This window comes from Pogona vitticeps, chromosome 4, assembly GCF_051106095.1.
Source record: "Pogona vitticeps strain Pit_001003342236 chromosome 4, PviZW2.1, whole genome shotgun sequence".
Classification (NCBI taxonomy): Eukaryota; Metazoa; Chordata; class Lepidosauria; order Squamata; family Agamidae; genus Pogona; species Pogona vitticeps.
Genome location: NC_135786.1, coordinates 31,616,584 through 31,630,561, shown reverse-complemented (window position 1 = coordinate 31,630,561; position 13,978 = coordinate 31,616,584). Strand labels below are relative to the sequence as shown.

Here is a 13,978-nt window from a genome sequence, read left to right as displayed (position 1 = left end):
GCCTGGCGTGCTCTGGTCCATGGGGTCACGAAGAGTCGGACACAACTAAATGAAAACGAAACGTCGCCATCAAGTCAGAACTGATATAATAGGTAAAGGTTCCCCTTGACATTTTTATCCAGTCGTGTTCGACTCTAGGGGGCGGTGCTCATCCCCGTTTCCAAGCCATAGAGCCAGCGTTTGTCCAGAGACAATTTCCATTGTCACGTGGCCAGCGCAGCTATACACGGAATGCTGTTTACCTTCCCACCGAAGTGGTACCTATTTATAGACTCGCGTTTACATGCTTTCGAACTGCTAGGTTGGTGAGGAGCTGGGACAAAGTGACGGGAGCTCACTCTGTCACATGGATTCGATCTTACGACTGCTGGTCTTCTGACCCTGCAGCACACAAAGGCTTCTGCGGTTTAGCACGCAGAGCCACCACTTCCCTTCCTGAACTGATATATACTAACCATAATAGGGCTTTCAAGCTAAGTGAGATATTTAAGGAGTGGTTTTCCCAGTTCCAGCCCCCCGCCCCAAGTGAGTTTTTATGGCTGAGCTGGGATTCAAAATCTGGTCACAAATCTTGATCCAAGTCATTCTACCCAGTACACTACACTGGGTACTGAATCTGTGAAAACCCTTTAGCTTATGTCTAATATATTATATTTTACGGAGTTGCAATGGTCCTAAGGAAGGTGAATTAAAATAAATTAATAAATAAATCACACCAATGAGCCTTCCTTCGAAATAAGGAACTATTCCAGGGCACATCCAGGAGCAGCTGGAAATTGTAAACCACTGGTTCCCAAGCTTTGCTCTTGCAGTTGTTCTTGGGAACCTCTCCCACATTCCCTCACTATTCATCGTTTTAGCTGGCCTTTGTGAGAGCTGAAGGCCAAAACATCTCAGAAGACCAAATATTGAGAACTGCTCATTTAGACAACATTGGTTCAAGGGTAGGCAACCCAGGGCACTTTAGTTGTTTTTAACTACAGTTTCTATCAAGACCAGCATAATCTCAAATGGTCCAGAATTATGGGCAAGGTAACCAAAAGCTTCTGCAGGACACCAGCTCACTTCTGCAGGATACCAGCTGACACCAAAAAATTGTTTTCTCAATCAAGTAATAAAAATTGTTTTACATATTTTTATGTGATACCTTACACATGTATCTTCTATTCAATGTCTGATATTCAAGCACACTGTAGTGTTTTATTCCTTTCACTGCCATTTCAATATCTGTAATTTCTAATTTTCTACTACATCAACCAATATACAGTAATCTATGAACATTTCAAAAAATTATAAATGATAAAAACATTAGCCATGCTCTATTTGTTCTTAGGGGAAATGGCTGGGATAGTCCTGTTGGCTGCACCTACCATGAGGATGTCTTGGGGAAAGGAGAAAAATGGGACATGTCTCTAAAAGCCAACTAGACCAGAATCCATGCAAAGCTTATAGAGGAAAGGCACTGCTTTGAACCACATCCAAAACAAAAAGTGAGCACAATATTAAGAGAGCTACATTATTGTCAATAAAGGATTCCATACTAAAGATGTCTTGTTTTTTTTTTAATTGGTTTGTCATTGGACTGGGTAGATGCTCCAGGTTCTCCACCTCAGCATTGATGCTTGCATGTAGAGCCTGCACAAGAACAACACATTCCCTCGTGTGCGTACTTTCTCTCCCTTTCTCATACGCACACACATACACACAGCATCCAGACTTTGACTATTTGTCCTTGAGGAAAACAAGCTAAAAATCAGCACTCAGTAGATGCCTGATTGCAGGCAATTTAGAGAGTACACTGAGCGCTTATTTCTAATCCTGTGCACAATTGTTTTTGACTTGAAATAAAAGAACTCTTTTGCTCTAGAAGTCACAAGACATAAAACAAGATGCATGAAGAATTAACATTTACTAACAGAAGACAAATTGATCAGATCAGGTTTGGTTATGTTAAAAGCAATGGTCCCACAGGAGATCTAGTCTGATCCCATGAATTACTCTGCACTGGCTGATGATAAGTGGTTAGGATTATTCAGTGGCTGCTACATGCCCAGAGTGATGAACTGGATCTAAAGCAGTGTAAGCAGGAAAACCCTGCTAGTACCATCCCACCCAATGCTAGCATGAATGCTAGTGGCAGTAGTGCAGCAATAGCTCTAGAAGTGCAAGCATGCATCAAGAGAGTTCCCATAGCTAGCCACCTCTCCACAGAGACAGTTTAAAAACACAAAATGCTCAATCTATATTAATATTTTATTTATTTATTTATTTATTTATTTATTTATTTATTTATTTATTTATTTATTTATTTATTTATTTATTTATTTATTTATTACATTTCTATCCCACCCATCTAGTCATTTCGACTACTCTGGACGGCAATGAGAAACAGGTCTTTCATACAGTTAATGGCTCTTTATTGCCTATTCACGACCAACTTAAAGGTAAAGGTTCTCCTTGACAATTTTTGTCCAGTCGTGTTCGACTATAGGGGGCGGTGCTCATCCCCGTTTCCAAGCCATAGAGCCAGCGTTTTGTCCGAAGACAATCTTCCGTGGACACATGGCCAGTGCGACTTAGACACGGAACGCTGTCACCTTCCCACCGAGGTGGTCCCTATTAATCTACTCGCATTTGCATGCTTTCAAACCGCTAGGTTGGCAGGAGCTGGGACAAGTGACAGGTGCTCACTCCGTCACGTGGATTCGATCTTACGACTGCTTGGTCTTCTGACCCTGCAGCACAGGCTTCTGTAGTTTAGCCCACAGCGCCACCACATCCCTAAAACAATTTGCATTACATCAGAAGTAATTTGCAACAATACATTGTTCCAGGGAAAACCCACTGATTCCAGCTACTGTGAAGACTGTCACTAAGCAAGGAGAGAGTAGGATAGCCTAGTAGGTAATGTCATCATCCCTGCTAATCAGGAAGTCCTGGGGCTCTGAATTTACAAACCCTGGCTCTTCGACTCCTCTGGCTAGTGAATGACCATTGGTATAATGAAGCTGTAAAAACTGGGCAAGTTAATTAATAGAGACAATGATGTCAACTGCTACCTCCACCCCTGTCTTCTCCTTTTCCTTCTGAGCTTAGATGAATTCCATAGAGTGGGGGCAATGAGTGATCCCAGCAGCCATGCATCATTAGGAGTTAAACTGAAAGTGAAGGTGAATTAGTCTTGAGTAGACAATGAAGTTCTGTAAACATTACATATAAGCCTGTGTAGCGCTTTGATAGGTATGTTGATTGTACCCATCTTTACTGGGCATCACCCCCACAATGCATAATTTAATTACAAGCTTTCCAGTCAATTCTGACTTATGACCATGCTTTTCACATATGGTATACTCAGAAGTTGTTTACTATCCCCTTCTTTTAGAGGTGCTATGGAACTGTGCAGCTTGCCCAAGGCTACACAGCTTGGCTCTTCTCTTGGCAGGCACAATGAGGAATTGAACTCTTAGCCCCCCCCCCCGGCTCCGGAGGCAGGTACCCTACTCACTAAGCTATTGAGCCCGCTCATTATGCATATTTCTCTATAAGCCTGTGGCTAAGTATGTTATTTCAATTGGTCTGAGGAAGTAGATTGTAGTGCATGAAAACTCACACGGGAATAACATTGTCAGTCTATAAGGTGGCACAACACTTTTGGTTTCTTTTTAGTTTTGTTTTGTTCTTATTATACTTGAAATAAATTCACTTTTTAAAAAATTTCAGATCATTACAACTCCACGGCTGAAACAACAGATACAGCCCTGTTCCAGCATGCCACTCCTTTGTGCAACATGCTTCTGGCACCCTAAGAGACGCGTGAAACATATGGACTAGGCATTCTTCTAGGCCCCTGCACAGGAAGTGGATTTCACTTGCAGTTCCTCTGCCAATTTGCTCATTTGAAAGGCTCCATTTCAGAGACACAAAGGGCTGGGTATGTTCTGCACACAATGTACCCACAGCATTAGAGGATAAATTATCTATCCTTTTATATACCTGCATAATTCCTCTGGATTTAAAAGAATGTTGCTAATTTATAGCAGCTGTTTCCAGATGTGTAATCTCTCTCTCTCTCCACAGTCCACATTACTTTCAAAGAGGCCAACACAGGAAGCACTGTGTTCTCAAACCACCAGCCATTGTTATTTAGAACATCTTCTCTTTCTCTCCATCTCCACACCCAACCCACGATTACAACAATATTTGCTGTCAGGGCTGGCCCTACCATCAGGCATGTGAGAGAGGCTGCCTCAGGCAACAAACTGGAGATGTCATCAAGGGCGACACATTTTTGGATATTTAAACTTTTTATGGTTGTCATTTTATTTTCAGGGAGGGGAAAGGTGCCTATGCGATTTTCCTCCTCATGTGTGAAAAGAACTTGGCTGGCTTTACTATGTGCTTTGACTGAGGTGGGTTAGTGGGCACCACTTCCCGCCCCACCTTATCTAACAAAATGCTGTGGGCCATTTGCAGCTCGTCTAGTGGTTCCACTGCAGAAGGTGGAATTCTTTACCGTGTGTCCAAAAAGCTCAGATTTATTCAAACAACTTACTATAGATTTATTCAAATCACTTACTGCTGCCTGAGGTAGAAACAAGATGGGACCCCTGCCTTTTCCATGAATGAAAGCCAACTGCACTGGCAGTTCAATTCGACACTAACAATGGCAGTGAAACAACATGCTCCCCTATACCTGAAGGCAGTAAAGTAGCTTGAAGGGTGCAGGATACTGCTCATTCTTCAACCCCTTCCTGCCATACCCCAACATTTGCTGCCTGAAGCAACTGGTTCATTTAACTTCATGCTAGTGCACCGCCTGGGTTATCTTTGGGCGTATTGCTTCTTTGCTTGCACTTATTTTCAAATTAGATGTTGGTTTTGGTAGGAAATGTATTACATTTGGGAGCAACGCTAGGAAACTGTAATAAATATTTCATTTTAGAACCACAGTGCCCCCACACCTATATTGGTTGAGTTTAGCTGTTTGGGTTTTGGGATGTGTTTGCCATTCGCCAATTGATCCTACACAGGCTGTGCATTAGACTACGAGGATTTGCACTGGAATCCATGCAGAATAAGATGCTGAGAAATTATAGAATATAGATTTACACTCAGTACTTTTCAGAAGGAGAGGATACATGTCTTAGTCACCGTGTTCCTTGCAGTCTCTTTTTAAAAATGTGAATAGCACTTTTACCCACAGTACCCCCTGCTGGTCACCTTATGTCACAACAAGTGTTCCCTATTGCTGCATGTTCTGAAAAAGAAGCCAAATGTCATCTATAAAAACAAAGATCATAACAAGAACGGGCTGGGGGTGTGTGGGTGAGTGGTCTGGTATTGCATCTATTTCTTGCTTTGGTGTGCAGACTTGGTGGGCCATCATGGTAACAAGTGCAAGGAACATGCAATATTTTATAATAGTGAGAACTGTGATCCACCATGAAGCTTGTAGGGAGAAGAGCCTCCAAATTAAGGGGAAGAAACAGACAAATTAGCCTGTTAAGGGAATTGCTTTTTCTAGCTCTGTGGTGCCCTTTGGATGTTTGGATTATATCCCCCATCAGCCCCAACCAGCATAGCCAAAGGTCAGCGACTATGAGCGTTGTAGTCAAAAGCATCTGGAAGGCACTGGGTTGCCCTACCCTCTGCCGCAGGAAAGTTTTTCCTCTTTTCAGTTTCACCACCCCCCTTCCCCTTGGTCCCATGCTCGAGAAGACTAAAGGATAAATGCTTCCTCCAAGGTCAGCACAAGTCAGGCAAGCCTTGACAGAATAGAAGTTCAAGATCAACTCTACACTCTTTCCAGTCTTCCCCCACGCTGTCTATTTTTGAATAATACTGACAGAGCACCTTAAATGGGGAGGGGGGGTAGCAGTAGAGTATGCACACACCCATGTTATGGGAAAGAGACCTTCCGCTTCCCCACCTGCCCACTTGCATATTGATTTTAGAAGCAAGCGTTTGTGAAGCCTCCCAATAAACACCAAGCCATCTCTCCAACCCATCACCTGCTCTACCCTCGCACTTTATTGTTACAAGGTGTGAAATCGCCACTGGCTGACAAAGGTTTGTTCTCTACCAGCAGTGTGTGCCTCCATGCACACTGCCTCACTGCAACAAGACTGCTTTCAACACTCCCCCTTTCGCCCTGTCACACAGGCACAGACCATCTACGCTGTTGCTCATCACATTTCTACACATGAGTGAGCCACCACATGCTCAGATAATTACCATTACTTCCCCCGACACACACCCAGGCATATTCCATGTTGCAAATGTCAAGCCTCCAGTCATCACAGCTCCATGTACACATACCCCCGCCCCCCTCTCTGTGTGTATGAAACAAGCCCATACATTATTTGCTTTGTGGATGCCGAGTCCTCCTAAAGTGAGATTCAGTAAGACTGCAAAGTACTGTACAAGGAAATTGGTACTAGGCTTTAAACATGCACCTTAGCCATGGGAGGTAGCAAATATTCTAAGTTTTCTCTAGCTACCTGGAACATGCCCTCTACCCTGAAAAGACAAATGCTTCTACAGGCGGACAGGTTGCCTACCTGGCATTTTAAAAAGTCCCAGTCCTTAGTTCTAAGTGATTTTTATCTGCTACCTTTGTTCTTGATCATTCGATTTTACAGGGCATTGGACCAGAAAAGCAAGCTACAGATCTTTGCAACAAATAAGTACCTTTACTGGGTCTGCTCCCTTTCCACACCACACCTTGCCAGATCAGAATGCAAAAAAAAAAAAAAAAAGAAAAGAAAAAAAAAAGAGCTACCCCCATTCATGCCTGCAGATCTCCGGTGGGAGTGTGATTTGGGGCTAACTTAGTGGGCCTGAATATGAACCACCCACCCATCTCACGGCTGCCCATCACCATGGTATCTGACTCTGTGACGCATAAAATCAATAGCAACACAGAACACTCGAATTCTGCTGCCAAGTACAATAACATTAAATGGCTTCCTTCTTCTCTGGCCACGGCTTGGTAGCTATCTCCTCCACCTCCCGTTACCAGAAATTGTTAACCCTCCTTTCTTTTCACAGAAGAGGTAGGTGAAAGCTGGTAGCTTTCAAGATCCTAAGTACTGAGTAAGCAAGAGAACTATCAAAACTGGCCGAGGCAGAATACCGGCACAAATAAAAACCACCTGCTGTTGACACAAGAAGAGGTAAGTAAGGGGGCCAGATGATTCCTCCACAAAACCACAACAGATTCCTCACCCACCCCACCCACCTTCTCCAGCACCTTTGAAAGCGCTGGTAGGTACAGTCATAACGGCGGCATCTCTACCTGACAGGCTTCATTATCAAAGCTAGACGCTGCCAAAAGGGGCAGCGCTGCTCTTTGTTCAGGCCCCAGGTGGAGTTTTTCTTCACCCACCCCCATTTGGGCACAATAAGAACAAAGATCTTGCCAGACTCACCTGGACGTCAATGGAAGGGACAGCAGAGGATGTGCCGGCGGCAAGCGCTAGCCCTCGCCGTGGAGTACTTGTCCAAAGAAAGCTTTGTGATGAAGCCCAGCTTAATTGTTGTGTCAGTTCTTTCTTCCTTGCTTTGCTTTCTGCCCACCCTCTTTCTTTCCCCTTTCCAGTTTTTTTTAAAAGAAGGAACAAAATCCTCTTCTCTGCGCAGCAGCCTCTGTTCTCTCCATAATGATCACTGATGCGATGCCCATTCATTCAGCTTTTTCTCTCCCTTCCGCCTCTCTTTTCCAGCCTCCTGGATTGAGGTTGTTAGTGATGCTGCAGCAGTGCTGAGATTCCCCCCTGAGAGTACAGCGCAGAGAGGTTGGGAGGGAGGCAGAGAGAGAGAGAGAGAGAGAGAGAGGCAGGCCCCAAAACCAGACCTGGATTTCTAAAGGAGTCCGGAATACTACAAAATACACACACTCTCTCTCACACACATAAAGGAAACTAGGACATGGAAAGAGCTGGGCCAAAGCTGCTGCTGCAGCAGCCTTGTATTATTGTGCCTCTGGCATCCTGAATCATGCATAAGGTCAACACACCAGAAAATCTGAGGCACTCAATAAGTTATTAGCAAGACGATGCAGGCGATACAAAGAGGCAGGCAACAGACAGGCCTTGTTTGGTTGGAGGCTTCGTTGGGGCTTCTGCCGCATGCCTTGATTTCTAGAGATGGGGAAAGCTCATAGACTGGAGTGAAATGTCACAGCTCAGGAGGTAAAATCCAGCCCCCAGCAGTGGCCGTTTTCCTTTTGTTTTTCAGGCATGGGAATGGTGGGGCGCATGTTCGCTATTGTTGTGACTGCTTCATAGATGAGTGAATGACAGCCTGGCAAATTAGCAATAATGACCATGACAATAACTCTTTAGCATTTCCCAACCCTTCTGCTTTCTAGTGGCAGGATAGAAAAAAGGTCTTCAGGTCTCTTTGTTTTGGCATAAATTCACTGAAGACTATGGGTTCTGCAGCAGTTGGCAGTTGTGTCGTGGAGTGGCAGATTTCACAGGTTAAATGCAATATAAAATTCCACTGACTATCTCTAGAAAGACCTTTTTTTGGAAGGAGGGGGTATACTTCTTTTCCTAAGCCACCCTGTTTCTTTTTTTTTTTTAATCCAGTTGATGTACCCTATGCTGTAAGTCCAGTACAATTTATCATTCCCACTGCCCTGTCATCCTAGCACCCTGGTTCCCAGACTGGCATGTATGTTGGGAGTGGAAGGTATATACAAGCCAGTTCCAAAGGACGCACACAATGTTTTCATAAAGGAAACAAAATCATCCTTAAATGGGGGGACTGGATAATGGCAAAGGAGAATTTGGGAGGCATGAAGGTTTCTCAAAATAAAAGGGGGAATATGATTCTGAAATGTTTAGGAATTGCTCTGCTAAAGACTGGTCATAATTTCTCAATTACACAAACCAGCCTACAAAGAAGAGGTATATGTGTTGGGCTATCATTGTGACCATAGGGGTTGAGGGGCCCTCCCCCTCCCCCCCACACACAAAGAGAAAGAGAGAGAAAATAAGGATTCATTTAGTCTTTTCATTCTGTTGTCCTACTCAGTGGCAGTTCTGGGTGAATAATTCTCTAGTTACATATCTCATTGTTGTGAGGAGTGTATGAAGGTGTGCAGAGGGCTAAATTTTCAACATCTCAGTGGGAATAAACCATATGCCTTTGAAGGGCAGAGGTAAGTTGGTCTCCCAATAGAAGGAGGGAGAATGATGGAGTAATTATTTTGATCCTCACCCACCCATGGCTAAATTTCACCCATGAGGGTGAGCTGTGGACCATTCCCAATCATTTATTGTTGATAGGAAATCTCTGTGACAGAACCCACTAATTAGCTAAGAAAAATGCCTTCTTCTTGTATAATGATATGGTCCAGAACACTGAAAACAGTAGCGCTTAAGTGAACTGAACTGGGTGCAGAGATGCAACTTTGGGGCCCATTTACTTGGAAGCAGATTCCTGCTGGAACAAAACTACCTTACTACCTTGAATGAGTTCAAATCTCCAGGACCAGATGAACTGTGTCCAAAAGAATTGACGGAACTGCCTGAAGAACTCCCAGAACCACTGTCTATTATTTTCTTGAAATCATGGTAAACGGGTGAAGTGCCAGACAAATGGGGGAGGGCTAATGCTGTCACTATCTAACAAAAGAGCAAAATGAAGGAACCTGGAAACTACAGACCAGTCAGCTTGATGCCTATTCCAGGGAAAACTCTGGAACAGATTATAAAGCAGCCACTATGCAAACACCTAGAAAACAAAGCAATAATAACTAGAAGCCAACACAGATTTATCAAGAACAATTCCTGCCAGATGAACTGATCTTGTCTTTGATTGGGTAACCTCCCTAACAGAGGGAATGCTTTAGACACAGATATCTTGACTTCAAGAAAGCTTTTGACAAAGTGCCCATGCTATTCTGATTAGCAAGTTAAGTAGGTGTGGGCCAGACAGAACAACTATCAGGTGGATACACAGTTGGCTACAGAATTGTACTCAGAAGGTGATGATTAATGGCTCCTTCTCAGCCTGGCAGGGTGTTTTAAGTGGGGCACCCCAGGCTGAATTCTGGGCTCAGTGCTATTCAATATTTTTATTAATGGCCTGGATCAGGGGATACATGGAATGCTAATCAAATTTGCAGATGACACGAAATTGGGTGGAATAACTAACACCCTGGAAGACAGAAACAAAATTCAAAATGATCTAGATAGGCTGGAGTACTGGGCTGAAAACAATAGGTAAAAGGTAAAGGTAAAGGTTCCCCTTGACAATTTTTTGTCCAGTCGTGTTAGATTCTAGGGGGCGGTGCTCATCCCCGTTTCCAAGCCATAGAGCCAGTGTTTGTCCAAAGACAATTTTCTGTGGTCACATGGCCAGTGCGACTTAGACACGGAACGCTGTTACCTTCCCACCGAGGTGGTCCCTATTTATCTACTTGCATTTGCATGCTTTCGAACTGCTAGGTTGGCGGGAGCTGGGACAAGCGATGGGCGCTCACTCCGTTGTGTGGATTCGATCTTACGACTGCTTGGTCTTCTGACCCTGCAGCACAGGCTTCTGCGGTTTAGCCCACAGTGCCACCACGTCCCTGAATGAAAACAATAGATTGAAACTCAAAAGGAATAAGTGCAAAGTACTGCACCTAAGGAAAAGAAACCAAACATACAGTTAGAAGATGGGAGATAGCTGGCTCATAAATACTATGAGCAAGAAGGATCTTGGAGTCATTGTAGATCACAAGTGGAATATGTGCCAACAGTGTGATATGGCTACAAAAAAAGCAAATGCTATTTTAGGATACATTAACAGAAGTATAGTCTCCAGATCCCATGAGATACCAGTTTCCCTCTATTCAGCCCCACTTAGGCCTCATCTTGAGTACTAATATATTACAACAGCCATAAAAATATGGACATTGTATCAAGTATGGTCATCAGCCCCAATGGAATGGGGTACGAGTATTGGCCAAAACCAATCAATTCTGGAATAGAATTATTCTTGAGGCTTTCTTGATAAATCTTCAGCCACATTCCATCAACAAAGATAGTGGTGTCACTTTTGGTGCTTGCTGGAAGCCTCTTTTTTTCTAAACTGGGTAGCCTTGGCAGGTTGCTCTTAGATAATACTAGCCACTGTGGGGCACTGGCTCTTTGCTGTTAGTTTGCCTGAGTCTGGTCCGAATGCTTACCCAGCTGGTTTTGATTGCACCTTGTTGTATTTAATGTTAGCTTTGTTTTAGTTGATGTCTTGCCTTTCCTGACGATGATGACGCAGGATATTGCCATTTAAAGCTTGGATAATATAAACAATAAACATGTATTGACACAACTGGAAACCCATGAGCTGTTTATGCAAAATAAACTGTGTGTTGCTATACACACATACATACATACATACATACATACATACATACATACATACATACATACATACATACATACATACATACATACATACATGCATGCATGCATGCATGCATGCATGCATGCATACACACACACACACACACACACACACACACACACACACACACACACACACACATACATACATACATACGTGGTATTTGTATCCTTTCTTTTAATTGTAAATTATTCAATTTAAGGATATATTTATGAGGAGCAATATTTGCAGTAACTAAACAAGACAGCAATAAATTAAAAATAAGTTATTGCAATATTTGAGGAATGAGTGGGAATTTATTTCAGATGCAGCACTTGCAGCTAAACAAGAACAATTTCCAGGTCTGAAAATAGAGGGTCAAAACTCTGCTCACACCCAGAACTGCCACCACCAGCTGCTGCTGCTGCTACTACTGCTTGTCGTCAGAGCTTGTTCGCCAGCCCCCAGGCAAAATACAACATTTTCTTCTCTTTATTTCACACTTAGCCGCTGACTGCACTGGTGGTTGTATTTGACATCAGCACTTACAATGAGATAGCATCCTCCCACATACCTGTAGGCCACAGGCTTTTAAAAAAAGAGAGTACAGGAAATGAGAATGGTGATGTGGGGGCAGGGGGAATGGCTGGAGGAACTGGCCTTGCTTTCTGAAGCCAGTGCTGCCTGGGGCAGTTGTCTCCCTTAGTCAAACAGTAAGCCTGTGGGGCCAGTAACATAGGTGAGAAGGGTTTTCTTTCCATCAGAAATTCCTTCACATTTAAATATCCCAGGCTTTAGAATTGTTTTGTACAGTTCTGTAACCTACCCTGAGATCCTGTGAAAGAGGTTAGACTATAATTATTTTAAACAAAGAGACAAACAAACAAATGGAGAAGAATAACAGCAGCAACAGCAGAAAAAAAAAGATTTAGGGGAATAATGGGACAGGTACCAATTCATGAAAAGAGTGAAAGCGTTCTCTGGCCTAGAAGGTGAGCAAAGCTATGGTGGCCCATCATGTATCCAAGGTGCATTAATGCCTCAGCCAATAGTCATTGCTGTGGATTTCTTATGCCCTTGACTAGATGATTCTTGGAGTGCATTACAATGCCACCCTTCTATGATTCATGATTGTAAAAGGCAAGTGGGCTTCTTCGTTGGGTATCAGAGCATAGGGGGCTTTATAATTTCTGTAGAATGAAGCTTCCTGGTCTTTTAGGTTAAGGTTAAGGTTCCCCTTGACATTTAGTCCAGTCGTGTTCGACTTTAGGGGGCAGTGCTCATTCCCATTTCCAAGCCATAGAGCCAGCGTTTGTCCAAAGACAATCTTCCGTGGTCACATGGCCAGTGTGACTTAGACACGGAACGCTGTTACCTTCCCACCGAGGTGGTCCCTATTTATCTACTTGCATTTGCATGCTTTCGAACTGCTAGGTTAGCGGGAGCTGGGACAAGCAATGGGTGCTCACTCCGTCATGTGTATTTGATCTTACAGCTGCAGATCTATAGACCTTACAGCACAGAGGCTTCTCCGGTTTAACCCACAGCGTGACCACGTCCTACACCACTTCAATTCATTCTGTGATTCCCCAGATAGCTAGGAAAAATTGACAATAGAAGCATTATTATCAGCTGGATCATGTTCAATCTGTCCAGGTAGAAGAAGAACCTGCTGAGCATCTTGTAGCTACTCCTGGCACACTGAGGTCAAAGAAGCCCAGCAGGGCAGCTCAGAATCATATTCCTCATGTCAAATAATTGTTAAAAGAAGCACAGCAGGAGGAGTGGGAGCAAAGGACTAGACAGGAAAGGATGACAGAAATAGCACAAAATGAGCCCACACTTGTGAAGGATTTTGTTCTAAGGTAGCAGTTCAGCTCTAACCTCTTCATTCTTATAGTGAGCAGGATCAAAGACCTCAATTATCAAAAAAAAAAAAGGTTGTTGTTTTGGACTGTGGAATTCTGGGGTCCAACCCCCACCCATGTTTCTCATCTGCAGTCATTATGTAGGTTGAGTTGCCCTGAGATCAACATTTAATTCTCCACTTATTTCATTCTCACAGATGGGAACTAAACAGTTCAAAGGTATTATCTGCACTAGGTTAAATCATGAGGGTTACTGTGTGTGTTTGGTTGTTCATGGCATTTTGGCCCAGTTTTTGCTAAAAATTTACTGAGGGGTGCCGGTTTTCATAGAAAGCCTTGCTGAGAATTTTGTTTGTACTGAACTATACATGGAACAGCTCTTCTTTTACAGTTGCTTGTACAAAGGAAATTCATTGACCCTTCGTGCAAGCTGGTGACCCTGTTGCCTCGAACAGGACAATCTCTGGCTTGTGTAATTGCAAGGTGAAACTCATGAGCATGGAACTCTGTGTGCTCCACCCATGGAACCGTAACACTCTGCGTTTGGTCGTAGGATACTCACCTTGGCACTGTATGCAAAATAGAAGATTGTTTGTTTGTTTGTTTGTTTGTTTAAAAATACCAAGTTTGTGTGCAAAACACATTTCTTCTACTTTCAGAAAAACATGGACTTTTGCCAATGCTGCTGCTAACAGAAGGAGGAGGAGGAGGAGGAGGAGGAGGAGGAGGAG

At 43.4% G+C, this 13,978-nt stretch overlaps 1 protein-coding gene across 3 annotated transcripts in view; it reads right to left on the bottom strand.

Annotated features, from left to right (window-relative positions):
* Window positions 1-13,944, bottom strand: part of DLGAP4 (DLG associated protein 4) — a 449,524-nt gene extending 435,580 nt beyond the window's left edge. For all 3 annotated transcript variants that reach the window (XM_020801095.3, XM_078393225.1, XM_078393219.1), the window contains exon 1: window positions 7,431-13,944. The gene's annotated coding sequence lies outside the window, so the exon portion shown is untranslated. The remainder of the gene's footprint in view (window positions 1-7,430) is intronic.
* Between the last annotated feature and the right edge of the window lie 34 nt (window positions 13,945-13,978).